This window comes from Pongo pygmaeus, chromosome 2, assembly GCF_028885625.2.
Source record: "Pongo pygmaeus isolate AG05252 chromosome 2, NHGRI_mPonPyg2-v2.0_pri, whole genome shotgun sequence".
NCBI lineage: Eukaryota > Metazoa > Chordata > Mammalia > Primates > Hominidae > Pongo > Pongo pygmaeus.
The window spans coordinates 157,578,119-157,596,286 of NC_085930.1; the positions used below are offsets into that span (position 1 = coordinate 157,578,119).

Sequence of the window (18,168 nt, forward strand, 5' to 3'; positions counted from 1 at the left end):
ATCCATTTCTTCTAGATTTTCTGGTTTATTTGTGTAGAGGTATTTATAGTATTATCTGATGGTAGTTAGTATTTCTGTGAGATCGGTGGTGATATCCCCTTTATCATTTTTAATTGCATCTATTTGATTCTTCTCTCTTTTCTTCTTTATTAGTCTTGCTAGTGGTCTATCAATTTTGTTGATGTTTTCAAAAACCACCTCCAGGATTCATTGATTTCTTGAAGGGTTTTTTGTGTCTCTATCTCCTTCAGTTCTGCTCTGATCTTAGTTATTTCTTGCCTTCTGCTAGCTTTTGAATGTGTTTGCTCTTGCTTCTCTAGTTCTTTTAATTGTGATGTTAGGATATCGATTTTAGATCTTTCCTGCTTTCTCTTGTGGGCATTCAGTGCTATAAATTTCCCTCTACACACTGCTTTAAATGTGTCCCAGAGATTCTGTTATGTTGTGTCTTTGTTCTCATTGGTTTCAAAGAACATCTTTATTTCTGCCTTCATTTCATTATGTACCCAGTAGTCATTCAGAAGCAGGTTGTTCAGTTTCCATGTAGTTGAGTGGTTCTGAATGAGTTTCTTAATCCTGAGTTCTAGTTTGATTGCACTGTGGTCTGAGAGATAGTTTGTTATAATTTCTGTTCTTTTACATTTGCTGAGGAGTGCTTTACTTCCAACTGTGTGGTCAATTTTGGAATAAGAGTGATGTGGTGCTGAGAAGAATGTATATACTGTTGATTTGGGGTGGAGAGTTCTGTAGATGTCCATTAGGTTCACCTGGTGCAGAGCTGAGTTCAATTCCTGGATATCCTTGTTAACATTCTGTCTTGTTGATCTGTCTAATGTTGACAGTGGGATGTTAAAGTCTCCCATTATTATGGTGTGGGAGTCTAAGTCTCTTTGTAGGTCTCTAAGGACTTGCTTTATGAATCTGAGTGCTCCTGTATTGGGTGCATATATATTTAGGATAGTTAGCTCTTCTTGTTGAATTGATCCCTTTGCCATTATGTAATTGCCTTCTTTGTCTCTTTTGATCTTTGTTGGTTTAAAGTCTGTTTTATCAGAGAGTAGAATTGCAACCCCTGCTTTTTTTTGTTTTCCATTTGCTTGGTAGATCTTCCTCCATCCCTTTATTTTGAGCCTATGTGTGTCTCTGCACATGAGATGGGTCTCCTGAATACAGCACACTGATGGGTCTTGACTCTTTATCCAATTTGCCAGTCTGTGTCTTTTAATTGGAGCATTTAGCCCATTTATGTTTAAGGTTAATATTGTTATGTGTGAATTTGATCCTGTCGTTATGCTTTTAGCTGGTTATTTTGCTCGTTAGTTGATGTAGTTTCTTCCTAGCATCAATGGTCTTTACAATTTGGCATGTTTTTGCAGTGGCTGGTACCAGTTGTTCCTTTCCATGTTTAGTCCTTCCTTCAGGAGTTCTTGTAAGGCAGGCCTGGTGGTGACAAAATCTCTCAGCATTTGTTTGTCTGTAAAGGATTTTATTTCTCCTTCACTTATGAAGCTTAGTTTGGCTGGATATGAAATTCTGGGTTGAAAATTCTGTTCTTTAAGAATGTTGAATATTGGCCCCCACTCTCTTCTGGCTTGTAGAATTTCTGCCGAGAGATCAGCTGTTAGTCTAATGGGCTTCCTTTTGTGGGTAACTGACCTTTGTCTCTGGCTGCCCTTAACATTTTTCCTTCATTTCAACTTTGGTGAGTCTGACAATTATGTATCTTGGAGTTGCTCTTCTCAAGGAGTATCTTTGTGGTGTTCTCTGTATTTCCTGAATTTGAACGTTGGCCTGCCTTGCTAAGTTGGGGAAGTTCTCATGGATAATACCCTGAAGAGTGTTTTGCAACTTGGTTTCATTCTCCCCATCACTTTCAGATACACCAATCGGACGTAGATTTGGTCTTTTCACATAGTCCCATATTTCTTGGAGGCTTTTTCATTTCTTTTTACTCTTTTTTCTCTAAACTTCTCTTCTCACTTCATTTCATTCATTTGATCTTCAATCACTGATACCCTTTCTTCCACTTGATTGAATTGGCTACTGAAGCTTGTGCATGTGTCACGCAGTTCTCGTGCCATGGTTTTCAGCTCCATCAGGTCATTTAAGGTCTTCTCTATGCCGTTTATTCTAGTTAGCCATTCATCTAATCTTTTTTCAAGGTTTTTAGCTTCTTTGCGATGGGTTCAAACATCCTCCTTTAGCTTGGAGAAGTTTGTTATTACCAATCATCTGAAGCCTTCTTCTCTCAACTCATCAAAGTCCTTCTCTGTCCAGCTTTGTTCCATTGCTGGCAAGGAGCTGCTTTCCTTCGGAGGAGAAGAGGCACTGTGATTTTTAGAATTTTCAGCTTTTCTGCTCTGGTTTCTCCCCATCTTTGTGGTTTTATCTACTTTTGGTCTTTGATGATTGTGACATACAGAGGGCGTTTTGATGTGGATGTCCTTTCTGTTTGTTAGTTTTCCTTCTAACAGTCAGGACCCTCAGCTGCAGGTCTGTTGGAGTTTGCTGGAGGTCCACTCCAGACCCTGTTTTCCTGAGTATCACCAGCAGAGGCTGCAGAACAGCAAATATTGCAGAACAGCAAATATTGCAGAACAGCAAATGCTGCTGCCTGATCCTTCCTCTGGAAGCTTCGTCTCAGAGGGGCACCCGGCTATATGAGGCGTCAGTCGGCCCCTACTGGGAGGTGTCTCCCAGTTAGGCTACTCGGGGGTCAGGGACCCACTTGAGGAGGCAGTCTGTCCATACTCAGATCTCAATCTCTGTGCTGGAAGAACCACTACTCTCTTCAAAGCTGTCAGACAGGGATGTTTAAGTCTGCAGAAGTTTCTGTTGCCTTTTGTTCAGCTATGCCCTGCCCCCAGAGGTGGAGTCTACAGAGGCAGGCAGGCCTCCTTGAGCTATGGTGGGCTCCACTCAGTTCGAGCTTCCCAGCTGCTTTGTTTACTTACTCAAGCCTCAGCAATTGCGGGCGCCCCTCCCCCAGCCTCACTGCCACCTTGCAGTTCGATCTCAGACTGCTGTGCTAGCAATGAGTGAGGCTCCATGGGCGTGGGACCCTCCAAGCCAGGCACGGGATATAATCTCCTGGTGTGCCGTTTGCTAAGACCATTGGAAAAGCGCAGTATTAGGGTAAGAGTGTCCCGATTTTCCAGGTACCATCTGTCATGGCTTCCCTTGGCTAGGAAAGGGAATTCCCTGATCCCTTGCATTTCCCAGGTGAGGCAATGCCCTGCCCTGCTTTGGCTCACACTCCATGGGCTGCACCCACTGTCCGACAAGCCCCAGTGAGATGAACCTGGTACCTCAGTTGGAAATGCAGAAATCATCCGTCTTCTGCATCACTCACGCTGGGAGCTGTAGACTGGAGCTGTTCCTATTCGGCCATCTTGGAACCTCCCCCCCACCACCCCAGTATTTATATAGTTTCAAAGTACTTCCCTACAAAATCCTTATTAATTACAAAGGGATAAAGAGAATCTTCACAGTGGAAAAACCTGACTGTACCCCTTTAATAATGGGACAAATCAACACTGAGTCCCACCTGATAGGATTCCGTGAGAATATGGTATCACTTCTATAATAGTCCTATCAAAATGCATAACCTGAATCAAACCATAAGAAAATATCAAAGATACAAAAAGTAAGGAACATTCAACAAAATAACTGGTCTGTCATCTTTAAAAGTCACAACATGAAAGTCAAGGAAGACTGAGGAACATTCCAAGCTGAGGAAGATGGCAGAGACATGACAGCTACAGGTGATACATGATCCTTTGCTAGATCCTTTTCTCTAAAGGACATGATTGAGACAATTGGCCAAACTTAAATTGAGCCTGATGAGATGGTAGTAATTTATCAGTGTTGACTTCCTAGTTTAGATGTTGGAGAATTTCGTTGTCTGTAAGAATTACACACTGAAATAGTTGGAAGTGACATGGATTTACATCAGCTACTTATTCTTAAGTGTGTCAAGGGAAAAAAAAGTTTTTTATGCTATGCTACTGTCTTTCTCCTGGTTTGAAATTATTTCATATTAAAAAATAAAACTCATGTACCAAACAGTAGTGCAAGACACAGTTGAGTGAATTATTTGGAACCTAGAACAGAAACTGTTTTAAAACAAATGGAATTAAAATATTGGACAAAGACAAAGAAAGTGAGTGGAGGACTTCGGGGTTAAGGATTTCAAAGGGCCTTACATTGTTTCAGAGCAAGATAGATGTGCTATTTAACTTCACAATTTAAGAAGTCATGTAAAAATTTAAAGGTAATATAGAGTAGAAAAAGAATGAAAAACTTTCAGGCTCATAGAGGTGAAAATGAGTAATAACAAAAACATGATCCATGTTCTAGAAAGCTGCATGGAAGAAGAAAGCCATAGAAACTGAATAAGTATGTAAGTGTGATTAAAAAAATAAAAGTTGGCAACACTATAATAAACATCCTTGGATATAAACCTCTCTCTCTGTCTGTCTGTCTCTCCTTCTCTCTCTCTCTCTCTCTATATATATATTTAATGTACTTAAAATTATATAATATTTGATATTAATATAGTTTCAAAGTACTTTCCTACAAAATCCGTATTAATTACAAAGGGATAAAGAGTATCTTTACAGTGGAAAAACCTGACAGTGCCATTTTAACTGATCACCAAAAATGGGACAAATTAACAACAAGTGCTACCTGATAGGATATTATATAAATGTCCTTAGACATTATATAACTGTTCTATGTTTTATAAAATGTCCTCAGAATCCCTGGAAATAGAATTGCTATGTTAAAATTACAGACACATTAATGTCTCAATTCATTAACAAGTAAACAAAGGTTTTACTTAACAAACTATAACTTTTCTATTTAAAAAATGTAACTACATTTACTGTGCTCCACCCTATCAATGAGGCTCCACCGCACCATCCATCTACCTACTCTCACAACAGGCCAACCTCTTTTTTGCCCTAGGGCCTTTGTGAATGCTGTTCCTTGTGTCTGGATTGGTCTCCCATTTTCCCCCATCCTCCCTTCATAAACTCACTCCTTTTGGTCTTCCCATAACTGCCACCTCCACAGTGAAGTCCTCGCTGACATTCCTGGGAGATCACCTCCTATGCACCCCATAGCCACACTTTGTGCAAAAAAACGTTCAACAATTCTCTCCTAAAATTGAGGAGTTTAGTGTCACCTTCTTATGTTAATTTTTATAGAGCAGTCTTTCTCTTGTGACACACTATATTCAATTTTTTTCTTTCATAAGTCAAGCTGCTAAGTGCTAATAAAACACGTAATAAAAAGGTAAATGGCCTCTGTATTAATCTTAAGTACTGCTGCCTGTAATATGATTTTTAAAGCTATATTCTCAAATTACCTAAACCCCATGGGGCTGATTGTCAATGTCTTTCATACATAAGAAAGCCTCATTGTGGCTGTCATATAACTTATGCCAAATCTGTTTTCTTCTCCTTAAAAAAAAATGTTTTCAAAAACTTTTTCTAAATATTTTCATGAAGTTAGTGCTGGTCAAAGGAGCCACACTAAAGCACTCATAACCTCAGCTTAACCACGGGAAAAGCACTTTCTTATAGCATTGATCGACCTCACATTTATTTCAGAAAATCCACAGTTTTCTTATAAACAAGCATCTAATGCTGGTGAAAATTGTTGCCATTTCCAGCAGGAAGTGACCTAGGACTCCTAGAAAGCAACGCTTTTAAGGGTCTGGTGATGACCACTGGGCATGAGCCTGTGAGTGATTAACATTGTTAGATTTGTCTGTAGTATTTAAGATGTTCAGAGTGTTTTACAATCCCTTTTCTTAGTCATAACTCATAGGCTTGTGAAGGAGGCAGCTCCTGTCATTATTGCTTTGCTATTTGGATGCTGATCCACAAAAAGGTTAAATACCGTTTCCAAGGTCACGGAGAGTTTTCCTGACAGAGCCTACTTAAGCATTCATTGCCGCTGACACAGGGCTCTAGGGAAAAGGAAACAGAGGAGGCGAGGAAAAGCCCTAGGCTACGATGAGAACACAACTTCATAAGCACATCACTGGGGATAGCCTTTCTCATGTGCTACTAAAGACCACTACGTCAGCAAACATCCAATTATGTCTGATTCTTGCTAATATTAAATGACATTCTCAGGATTCCTGGGAAACAGCAAAACTATACACTGACATAGAATGGGTGGGGGATGAAAGTACATTGACTTTTTCATACCTACCCAGATGTACTGTTTATTTTCTATTTATAGTATGCTAATACTAACACATGTAAGCTTATATTTTAAAATGCTAATGGAATCCTATCATATGTGCTGAAAACAGTAGGCATCGTTTAGTTTTTCTATCTAAGGGTCACAAGTAGGCTTTTATTGTCAAAGGAAGACTCACTTTTCAGAGTACAAGTTGAATATCCCTTATTTGAAATTCTTGGGACCAGAACTTTTTCAGGTTTCAATTTTTTTTTTTAATTTTGGAATACTTGCATATACATAGTGAGATATCTTGGGGTGTCTAAAGTCAAAACACAAAATTCATTTATGTATCATATACACCTTATATACATATCCTGAAGGTAATTTTACACAGTATTTTTAATAATTTTATGCATGAAACAAAGTTTTGACTGCATTTTGGCTGATATCCGTCACATGAGATCAGGTGTGGAAGTTTCCACTTGTGGCATCATGTCAATGCTCAAAGTTTCAGATTTTGGAGCATTTCACATTTCAGATTTTTTGATGAGAGATGCTCAACCTTTAGCACACTATGTTCAGAAAGGTTAACATCACACAGCTATTCAGTGTACCTTTCCACCAGCTCAGCGCTCCTCCATCCCAAGCGGTGAGTCTCCCTGTGACCATCCCCTGCTGGGCACTACTGATACGTGTAAATATGTGAAAAACAACATCCATAAGGAAAGGTTAATTTGGAGAAAAGCCTAAGTGGAGGAATCTATCAGCAACAAGAGTTAATAATCAACTGCAGGTGATTTGGGTAAATGTGAAAATAGCCTGAGATCACATAGTCTTTATCACATCACCTTTAAGGAGAGGAACTCATCATTGCTCAGTAGTCACCAATCTCAGTTTACTTCTTATCCTAAAAACATGGACAAAGGGGAGGTTGGAAACCCAGATTGGCCCTGGAGGCTGGCCAGCTGTGAATCCCATTCTAGGCTCTTAGTCCTTATAATCATTTGTTTAATCAGACTGCCTTCTGCACATGGAAGGGGGAGTAATGGCTATTTCTCACTTAGAAAGCAAAGTAATAGTGTACAGATCAGATCTCTAGTCTTTGTTCCAGATACTGACTTATTTTCAGTACACTGTGGTTCAAGAACACATCGATCATAAAAACGTGGCAGCTTTAATGAGTTAATGTTGTCTAAACTGGAGTAGAAAGAATGCCAAGACAGAGCCTAGGGCTTCTGAGTAGATTTGGACCTTCAATAAATTTCTTTCAGTCACCCCATACTCTAGACAGAGGCCAAGAATGGCCCTTTGATTCCTGTCTTCAGCAGCAAATCAAAGACTTTTTCCCTGTGGGGTTTTGGGGTTTGGTTTGTTTTCCCTAAACCCTGTGACCATGACTTTCCTAGCATGTGATAGAGCTCATTGTCTTTCTGCTGAGCTCTCCAATTGGTCCCCACAGAACACATTTGGCACCCACGGCAACACAGGCAGACCACAAAGTCTCCAGAATGAGGAAATGTTGGAAGCAAATAACATATTCAGCTGAGCATTCTTCCTGGCAGTGGGAGCAGGAGCCTGATTTGGACCTTAAAAGCTTAGTGGCAACAACAAATAAGCATTGGCCTGGAAAATCTACCTCCCATCAGGCTAAACAAGGCAGGTAATATGAAAATAAGTTTGATGTATTTACAAAATCTCTCTAAATTTTCTTTTTACTGGTCACACTCTCAGGCCACTTTCATGGAATCATTCAGTTCTGCATCCCTTGTGGGGGATCCAGAGTTCTTTGTATCTTTGACTGCCTCCCAGCACCTGAGGGTCAAGTATCCCACTGAGAGCTTGGAAAGAGAAGCCAAGAAGATTTGGAGCTGGTGCGGGTGACTGTCGAGCACAGATGGCCAGTTATCGATGTAATCTGTGTATCTGGGAGGCATATGCTATAAGAAGGCAGCTGCTAAACCAAATGAATCAAGCCACAGTTTTTAAGAAGGAAAAGTGTAGATTGGAAAAGGATAAAAGTTTTGAATGTATGCAGCTGTGCAGGGCTATGATCAATGCTTTAAAAATTAGGATTATATGCACTGATGGAGAGTTTTCCCAAAGTGCAACCCTATGTGAGGTCAGAGCGATAATCCATTTCGTTTCACTGGCGGAGTTGGGAGAGGGCATTTAACAAGGTCAGCTTTAACACTGTTTTCCTGGTATGCTGAATGTGGTTTGTTACTGTTGATGCTCTGTGTTTTGGAATAAGGTTGTAAGTCTAGGTTTAAAAGAAGGTATTGACCTGTCATTTTCCTATAAAAGTGGAGCATTTTATTCCATTTATTGATCACTTAGATGTGTGACTTAATCTGTATGGCTGGATAAATTCTGGATTTTCTGTCTATCCATGGTTTAACCCATAATGTTACTGGAAAATGAGCCAACATTACTTTGTTCTGGCTGTGTGCACAGCACTGAATTCTAATTGTGTTTCTCAATCTAAGCCCTAGAATGAAAACTGCCAAGATCAATTCACTTTGATAAATTAACTGTTTCTGATGGCTATCTACACTGAACTGCAGCTGCTGTGTTTTTTTTTCCTTAACAAAATGATTATGAAGTAAATGTGCTCCAACTATTGCTCACATTGTTTTATTGAACTAATGAATTGCTCTGGGAAGCTCTATGAAGACTTTTGATCAATTATTGTGTGCAAATTGTTTAAAAGGAAATACATCATAATTAGGCTAACAAATCTGCTGTGATGCTGCCTCTCCTGATGAATAAATTTTGTGTAGATAGAGGGGTAGACACATAGGAGTACTTTGCATTTTTCTCTTTATTGATTTTCATACATTATAATATGATGGATTAACCAACATTGGCTCACAATTGTTCTTTGTCCGAAGTTTAATGGAGGAAAAAATAATACCTTTTAATCCCTTTTAAAAATCTCCTATAAGTGTGAGACAGATAAGCATATGGTCATCAAGCAATACTACTGAGAACATTCACCTAGATCAAAATGAGGAAATGTATTTCAGCTGTCACTGCCATGTCATTATAGCCCCCCCTTAACTGCATTTATGTTGCCAAGAGGAATCCTCACCAGATCAAAATGATTGGAATGAGGCCCAAGACAGCTGTGGCCTAGATAAAGAAAACCAAATGATTTTCAGTCTCCTGGATACCAAGAAACGGGATATGTCATTGATGGCCAGTTAGTGATCTTGTTCTACACTCAGTACTGCTCATCTGAGTGTGACACTTTCTGTATTGTCATTGGACTACTGTCACTCATTACAGTTTAAAGAGAAAATTATTCCATTTTCTTTAAAGCCTTCTACTGCAAAGTTTGGGACTCAGAGACACCAAGTAATACAGTCAGAGAAGACTTCAGGAGTCTATACAAAGCATCACTAATTCAATCAGTGACAATGCCCATTGTTCTAATAATTTCATTGTTCAAAAACTAAAGATAAATTGGCATGGAAACACATACTAGACTAGAGAAGAGACTACCAAATAATATAGAGAATATGTATGTATGGATATATATATAGAGAGAGAGAGAGAGAGAGAGTATGGATTTATCAAAATTTGACCTTATATATTATATAAGAGGGGGAAAATGACTACATGAAGATAAAGGTTTTAGTCAAGCCTCTCACAGGAAGTTTTGGGCATTGATAAGAAATTAGCCCTTTTTAGCTACCTATCTTTAAAAACACTGTTAGTGTTATGCTCTATGAGATGAAACTTCATGAATTAAAAAATGTGTGGTGCCAGCCACATTGGCTCACACCTGCAATCCCAGAACTTTGGGAGGGCGAGGCAGGCGCATCACTTGAGGCCAGGAGTTCCAGACCAGCCTGGCCAACATGGTGAAATCCCATCTCTACTAAAATATATATATACACATACATATATATATGTATACATATATATACACATACATATATATATGTATACATATATATACACATACATATATATACACATACACAAAAATTAGCCAGAATTGGGGGTGCATGGCTGTAATCCCAGCTACTCAGGAGGCTGAGGCACAAAACTGCTTGAACCTGGGAGGCGAAAGTTGCAATGAGCCAAGATCACACCACTGCACTCCAGCTTGGGCGACAGAGCAAGACTCTGTCTCCAAAAAAAACAAACAAAAACAAACAAACAAACTATGTGGCTTTGATGAGTGTTGGCATGATCAAAGTCATTGGGACTCTATGTCCAAACAAATAAAAGGGAGTCTCTGAGACTTGGGGATAGTATGTTTCTTAGGAAAAGTCTGTGTAACATCATCTCCTGTGCCCAAAAAAAAGGGCTGGGCACGGTGGTTCACACCTACAATCCCAACATTTTAGGCGGCCAAGATGGAAGGACTGCTTGAGGCCAGGAGTTCAAGAGCAGCCTGGGCAACATAATGAGACTCCATCTCTATAAAAATATACATTTTTTAAATTAGCCAGATGTGGTGGTGCACAACTGTAGTCCCAGCTACTTGGGAGGCTGAGGTGGGAGGATCACTTGAGCCCTGGAGATTTATGCTACAGTGAGTTATAATCACACCACTGCACTCCAGCCTGGGTGACAGAGGGAGATCCTGTCTCAAACAAAAAAAGCCAAAAAGAGTTCCTTTAAGTGAACTTCATTTTCCCTGGCCAGTGGGTGATCTTGTTCTTTTCAAAGGGGCTTTCCCTAAGGAACTCTCAAGCCTCCTAGAGTTTCCTATTCCTCTAAGTTCTTGTCCTTCTCTGTAATAAAGCTTCTCTCTCCCTAAAATAAAAGATAATAACATCATATATGCAATAATTTTTTTAATGTGGTGTCTTTAGAAGACCAATATTTTAAAAGTCAAACCACTAGTAACCTAACAGTTTGCCTAAACTTCCTTTGTCATAGAACACATGAAGTTTATGTTTGCACAGACAAGTTAGCTTGAGGTCAGGGCCTCAGGGCCTCAGGGCCTCCCCCACTGAGGACTGAGAGCATAAATACCTCAGACACACTGTAAGCCATTCATCTGGGAAGGGTTGCTGTCCAGTAGAGGTTGCTAACTCTTTTTGTCGTGCTATCTGTTGACATCTATTAACCCCTTCTCAGAATATTTTTAAATGCATGAAATAAAATTTATAGGATTGGAAAGGAAACTGATTATATTGAAATACAGTTAGCAAATACTTTAAAACAAATGTATGATATAATAATATACGTACTTCTTTTTGAAGTATCAATTAAGATCAGTGGCAACTTCAAAGTAATTGTAAGTATAAGTAATTTTCAATGTATTTGCAACCATTACATTGTAATATGAAAATATTTTTTGTTTCTATTAGAGACCTAGTCATGGGTGTTGCTAATACTGCAGAAGTTTGTAGCCTATATTTATAGTTGAGGGAGATGACAAATTTTGAGAGAAAGTAAGGATGCAATTTTTTCAAATGCCAACTCATGGACCCCTAAGATTTTTTTCCCCTAAGAAAACCCTGCTTTAGAAGAGGAAAGCTACAGGAAAATGTTTCTATTGCACTCTCTTCTTCCCTGTCCCCAGACTTTTCCTGAATCACTCATAATCCCTTTACCTATATTCTTTTTTCCTTCAGTTTTATCTATATTTCTTCTCTTTGAATTAGTCTTTTTTCATTATTACCTTCCAAATTCCTTCCCTTCTTTTCCTTCACTTCATTTCCTTTCCCCCCTTTACATAATTCATTTCTCAATACACTTAGCACATGAGCAGCTCCATCAGGGCAAGCCCTTGAATGAGTCTGTCCATAGCACACAGTAGAAGTTTGAGCAAAGAGAGAAATGCACCAAGAAATGCAGCCAAGGTATAGGAGGGATTCACCTTGCTCCAAGCCAGGCCCTTTGTCATAAGTAAAAAAAAGAAAGCAGTTTTTACAGCTCAGGATAAAAGTGCGCAATTGTCTGTTTACCTTAGTCAATATAATACAGTCAGTAAAATTACCTAATCATCAAAGTAGAATATTTGCAGTCATTTTTATCACATAAATATCAAGTTCTTCCTGTAGATTGTTTCCATTAGTTAATCTCATATCTTCATAGAAGTTATTATCACTAACAAAACCCTAAAAATATTTATACAGTCAAGATTATAAGAAAGTGCAAGCATTTAAAATTGTTCTCCACATACCTCAAATACACAACCACACATTGGCATTGAAAAATGTCATAACACCACACTCATTTACCACCCTCCTGCTCAAATAATATTCTAGCTAAAACTTGTATGATTAGGCAGGGTGCGGTGGCTCATGCCTGTAATCCCAGAACGTTGGGAGGCCGAGGTGGGTGGATCACGAGGTCAGGAGTTGGAGACCAGCCTGGCCAAGATGGTGAAACCCCATTCTACTAAAAATTAAACAAAATTAGCCAGGTATGGTGGCAGGTGCCTGTAATCCCAGTTACTCAGGAGGCTGAGGCAGAAGAATCACTTGAACCTGGGAGGCGGAGGTTGCAGTGAGCCAAGATCGCACCACTGCACTCCAGCCTGGGCAAAAGAGTGAGACTCCGTCTCAAAAAAAAAAAAAAAAAAACTTGTATGATTATGCTCTTAGAGGCCATGAATTTTCTGCTTGATCTCTTGGGGCTGCCACTGAGTAATCCAGAAGACCATTAAATTCCCCAGTAAGGGCCAGGCACAGTGGCTCACACCTGTAATCCCAGCACTTTGGGAGGCTGAGGAAGGCAGATTGCCTCAGGTCGGGAGTTCAAGACCAGTCTGGCCAACATGGTGAAACCCCGTCACTACTAAAAATGCAAAACAAATTAGCCAGGCATGGTGGCGTGCACCTGTAATCCCAGCTACTCAGGAGGCTGAGGCAGGGGAATTGCTTAAACCAGGCAGGCGGAGGTTGCAGTGAGCCAAGATCATGCCACTGCACTCCATCCAGCCTGGGTGACAGAGCAAGACTCCGTCTCAAAAACATAAAAACAAAAATAAATTTCCCAGTAAGTAGATGAAGAAAAATACTGAATAAATATGGAAACAATAGGAAAACAAGAGACTCATAAATGAAATTTATTTTTAAATTGTGCTGGATTAGGCTTACCAATAAAGAAAGGGAATTCATTAAATGTTAAGTCTTTCATTTCAGTAAAGCACATGTAACAACATCTAATATAATTGTGTGTACGACCATGTGAGCTAATTTTGCCACAAAAAACAGCCACCTGGGTAATAAACTGTCTGAAAAAATAATGATAATTTATAAAAATGCCAATTGGGGAAAAGCACTTATTATGCTGTCTAGCCAAAGAAAATGAGATCCACTCCAATTATTTCAATACTCTGACATGAAGCATTTTGTGTTACTTTGATAGTCATAATTTATCGTGAGGAAGGGCGGATCAGGAAGTGGACAGAAGCATCTGTATGGAAGCCACACCTCAGTCCACAGGCTTTTTCAGGTGACTCACCTATTTCCAAGCTACCTAGCTCTCCCTGCTGATTGTTTCAAGTGCAAATAAACATGCTGTATGATGCATATCTTGGCTTCGCTAACCAAATGTGTGACCATAAGCAGTCATTACATTTTTCTCTAAGCCTCAGTTTCTTCAAATGTAATATGGGGTAATTCATAGAGCAATCATGAAAACCAAGTTAGACAACACATGTTAAGTTGCTAGTACCGAGCCTGACACAGAGTAAGTTCTCAATCAATAATATGGTGATGGCCTTTAGCTGATCCAAGCAACTAGCCAGATAATACTTTGAACTCTAAGAAGAAAATATGGTTGAATTTTATATGATGTGTAATGCCTTTTACCCGTTTAGAAATCCATTTTATTCTTCTTCTATTTGGTGCAATACATACCAATGGTGATCTAATGCTGTGGTATTTTTCACACACCATAGTGGAAGTATTACTGTAATGTCAAGTGTAAGCAGCTCATATTATGCTTAAGACCATGACATCTGCCTTGATATAGCATAAAGAAAAATCACATCCACCTGGAGAACATGAAGATAGCTATAGCATTGTTTCTATAGGGGGAATAAATTAAAATGTTGTGATTTCTTTACGTTAAAATTTGAAGTACATTGACTCAGCCTGGGGATTTCCAAAATAAGTTTTTAAGAAGTAATAGGGATCTTTAAAAGAAAATGATTAAAAATCCATCTATTTTATTTGGCTCATTCAAATATAATATCTATAAAAGCTTTGTGTTGTGGTAATAATCCCTTACTATTTCCTCTCTCTCCTTAGTCTTTTCATTTATTCATTTCCCATTAATCGTAAAACTGAAATAAAAAGAGAATGAATTTTTTAAAGTCACTTTCCATTCTAAAGCTTTGTTAATTTCTTCTAAGTGCACTTTAGTGCTGTTTAATTTGTATCTAGGGGTAGTACATTGTTGCTGCACTATTTGCTTATTCCTCCAGATAGAAGCAATTCACTGGGCTAGCCAAATCCTCCACCTGGCCACCATCAGCATATGCACAGCACCAGGAGGAGACAGGCAGCTGAGTGTACCTTTGGGCCTGTTTCCTTTGGTATTCAAATTCTCCACTTTCTCCAGTGGGCCCACAGTAGTGGGGGCATATTTATGGAACTCAGATCATCTCTGATCCTAATCCTGGCAGACAATGAACATAGCTGTGTTTCCATTCTGATATTTTAGTACTAAACAAAGCTCTATCTATTTAAAAGCTATTGCACTGACAAATAAGGAGTCTCTAACGTGCACTTCCAAATTTAACATTAGTTGTTACTGGAACTCACTGTTTTGTTAATGTTATATAAGAAAAGTCTAGAAAGAAACAGGAGTGATCTTGCTGTAGCTCAACCAGGATTATGGATGTCCACACTTCGGAAAATGTATAGATGTTAGACTGTGGTGATATGTTTTTTAGGGTCACTGGACAACTCCATACCCCTTAGAGCTAGAATTTGGTATGTTAAGTGTAACTTGGTAATACATATGTTAAAAATGGCTTTTATCTTGGATGATAACATCACTAGTTTCTAGGCATAGCATTTTTTCTAATGTGTAAGAAGTTTTACTCCATGGATGTCACTTGATGATTGATCATTTTGATGTAGAAAAGTTTGAATTTAAACACCAAATCATGCTTTATCTGAGAATCTGTTACCCAAGAGAGCAGATATTATGCCACATTGAACTGAAACAAACACTAAGCATGTTGTACAAGATCAGTAGTGGCAGTAAATGTGCACGAATGACTAGGACACAGCACAGTATTTTTGTTCCAAATGAAGTACTTGTAATTAGCTTTGTATTTTTTGAACAATATTTGTATAGATTTCTTTATGTTAAATTTCAACAAAACATGTAGGATCCAGAAGACCTCATCTTGGAGGTCTTGGGATTTTCACCTTACAGAATGATTCTTCTTGTCCTTGGTCATATTTTTCTTGGTCTTAGAACCTGCTAAATACCAAACCCACAGATGATTCAGAAAAAAAAAAAAAAAAGAAAGAAAAGAAATGCCAACCAAGCTATTCTACCAAAGAGCTGAAGAAAAGCCCTAATGATCTTTAAATCCAGTAACCAAAAGTTGCCAGCTACTTCTTCTAAAACAAATTAACTTTTTTTTTAATTAGTTGGGAAAACCATCTGCTACATAGCTTCTTTCTTTGCTGTGTACAACTTGAACTGCTGTTCACACCCATAATCTACATGACTAGCTTAGTGCCTGGCACATGAAAGGTATCACATAAATATATTTAGAATTCATAAGAGTCTAGTTTAGTGAATTGAATGAATGAATGAAGACCATATTCTAAGTCTTAATCCTTATCACTACTAATTTAGCAGAAATGTCTTGAGAAGTGCTGATTTTCACATTCCTCCTCATCACATTTTTCCTATTGATACTGTTAAAAGCGGCAAATGTAGAACTCCACTCCAGATTTCTCCAGTGTAGGAAACCAGGGAGCAGAGCAAATCAAAGCAAGGGAAGTCTTTCAATCTTTTAGCATCTCTGGTAAATTAGTAAGGTATCCTCCTGCACGTTGCTCTGGGTTTGAAAAGGTTTTAAAACAAATTACTTTTTCCTCTTGGCCTGTCTCAGGAGCAACCTCAATCCTACTTTTCAAATGTTGAAATGCCCTTAAAAGGGAGGGGTTGAAATTATATATTCAAAGAATCAGTTTTAAAGAATTAGATTGCTAGCTCTCCTCACAGCAGATAGTCTGGAAATGACAATTGCTAGGCTTTTTGGTGGTATTAGCAGAGTAGTAAATATAATGTATATGTCATTTTTATTCCAGATGGAAAGAGTAGTAGTTACTAGTGAGTGACAGTAAATTGTACCAGATGCCAAGTAAATTTTAACAATTTTATAGATGCTTTTCTCATATTCATATATTCATAGTATTTCAATGTTTAGGTACATAACTCAAGGTTTCAATATTACACCATGTAAAAAGAAAATTACAAGTGTCTACAGAACAACATTCCACTCTTGAGACAAAAATCCATAGTTTGGTCAAGAAATTATTCTATATCAACCCAAGGGAAATGAAAATATATATCCCACAAATATCTATATGTGAATGGTCATAACAGTGGTATTCATAATAACCAAAATGTAAAAATTATCCAGAGGCACGTGAACTGGTAAATGGATAAAAAAAATGTGGTTGCTCCAGACAATGGAATATTATTAACCAATAAAAAGGAATGAACTACTCATAAATGCTACAATACGGAAGAACCTCAAAAACATTGTGCTAAATGAAATAAGCCACATGCAAAAGATCACACATTATATTATTCCACATATATGAAATGTCCAGAAAATAAAAATCTATAGAAATAAAAAGCAGGTCTGGAGCTCAGAAAGGGAGCAGGAATTGTGTGCAAAGAAGCATGAGGAATATTTTCAGGGTGAGAGAAAGAGTCTAAAATTGGATTTTGGTGACAGTTACATAACTTGTAAATGTACTTAAAAACTACTGAACTGTACACTTAAAGTGAGTAAATTTTATGATATATAAACAATAAAGCTGTTAATAAAAGTGAGACCAAACACTTTTGTTACGGATGAAAAGCTTGATTAAAATGCTTACCTGTACAAAAAAAAATCACCTGTGAAATATAAAATACTTTTACTAATATGTAAAGCAATTGTCAATGAGAAGTGGTTTTTTTCTCTAAACAATATGATAGAAATATGAGAACAGACATTCCCTAAATTGCCCTACCTTCCAATATGTTCTCTCAACAATGTCACTGAGTAGATACTTAGTGGGTGCCTCCTGTGTGTCAAGTATCATGTTAAGTTCTTAAAAAGTGAAAAGATTGAGACAACTTTAATCAAAGCCTCCTTTTTAAAATTTATTTATTTATTTACTTATTTATTTATTTATTTATTTATTTTTGGCTTTCCAGCCATAGACCTTCTTTAGCCTCACTGATCTAGAGACTGTCTCAAAAGGCATGGACAAGCACACTTGTAGATTTATCGTTCCGATTCCAACATCGGCTGAGCCATCTATGTGAATCAGTGTATGCCCTAACCCCTTCCCCAGATTTCACTTTCCTCACACTCCCTTCCAGCCACATCGCTCCATTGTCTGCAAATAACCTTGCCTTTTACTTCAAAGATAAAATTGAAGCCACCCTGCAGAAAATGTCTCTTTCCACTCACCCACTGACAATTCCTCTCACCTCCCAACCCTTCAGCCCCTCCTATTCCCTCAGGGGTCAATATTCAACTCTCTTTAGTATATTTAACCTCTTCTTAATTGGTACTTTTACCTTAAGTTACAAACATGTTCAAGATCTTTCACTATTTTAAAAGTATTCTTAAAACTTACAAACTCCTCTAGCAACTTTCCTCTTTCCCTCTATCCCTCCATTTCCTTGAAAGATCTGGCTAAAATTCCTGCTTCCTCCTCTTGAGTCCTGTCTAAGATCAGCAATGACGTGCCAGTTGCTACATCACTGTTTCCTCATCAATATTTAGTTTACTTGCTGTTTCGG

General features: G+C 38.3%; 1 protein-coding gene across 2 annotated transcripts in view; it reads left to right on the forward strand.

Moving 5' to 3' along the window:
* The first annotated feature begins 7,722 nt into the window (after positions 1–7,722).
* CPB1 (carboxypeptidase B1) overlaps positions 7,723–18,168 on the forward strand; it is a 69,334-nt gene continuing 58,888 nt past the window's right edge. The window contains exon 1 of one of the 2 annotated variants that reach the window (XM_054482278.1): positions 7,723–7,858. The gene's annotated coding sequence lies outside the window, so the exon portion shown is untranslated. The remainder of the gene's footprint in view (positions 7,859–18,168) is intronic. The other variant, XM_063662325.1, reaches the window with a different exon arrangement.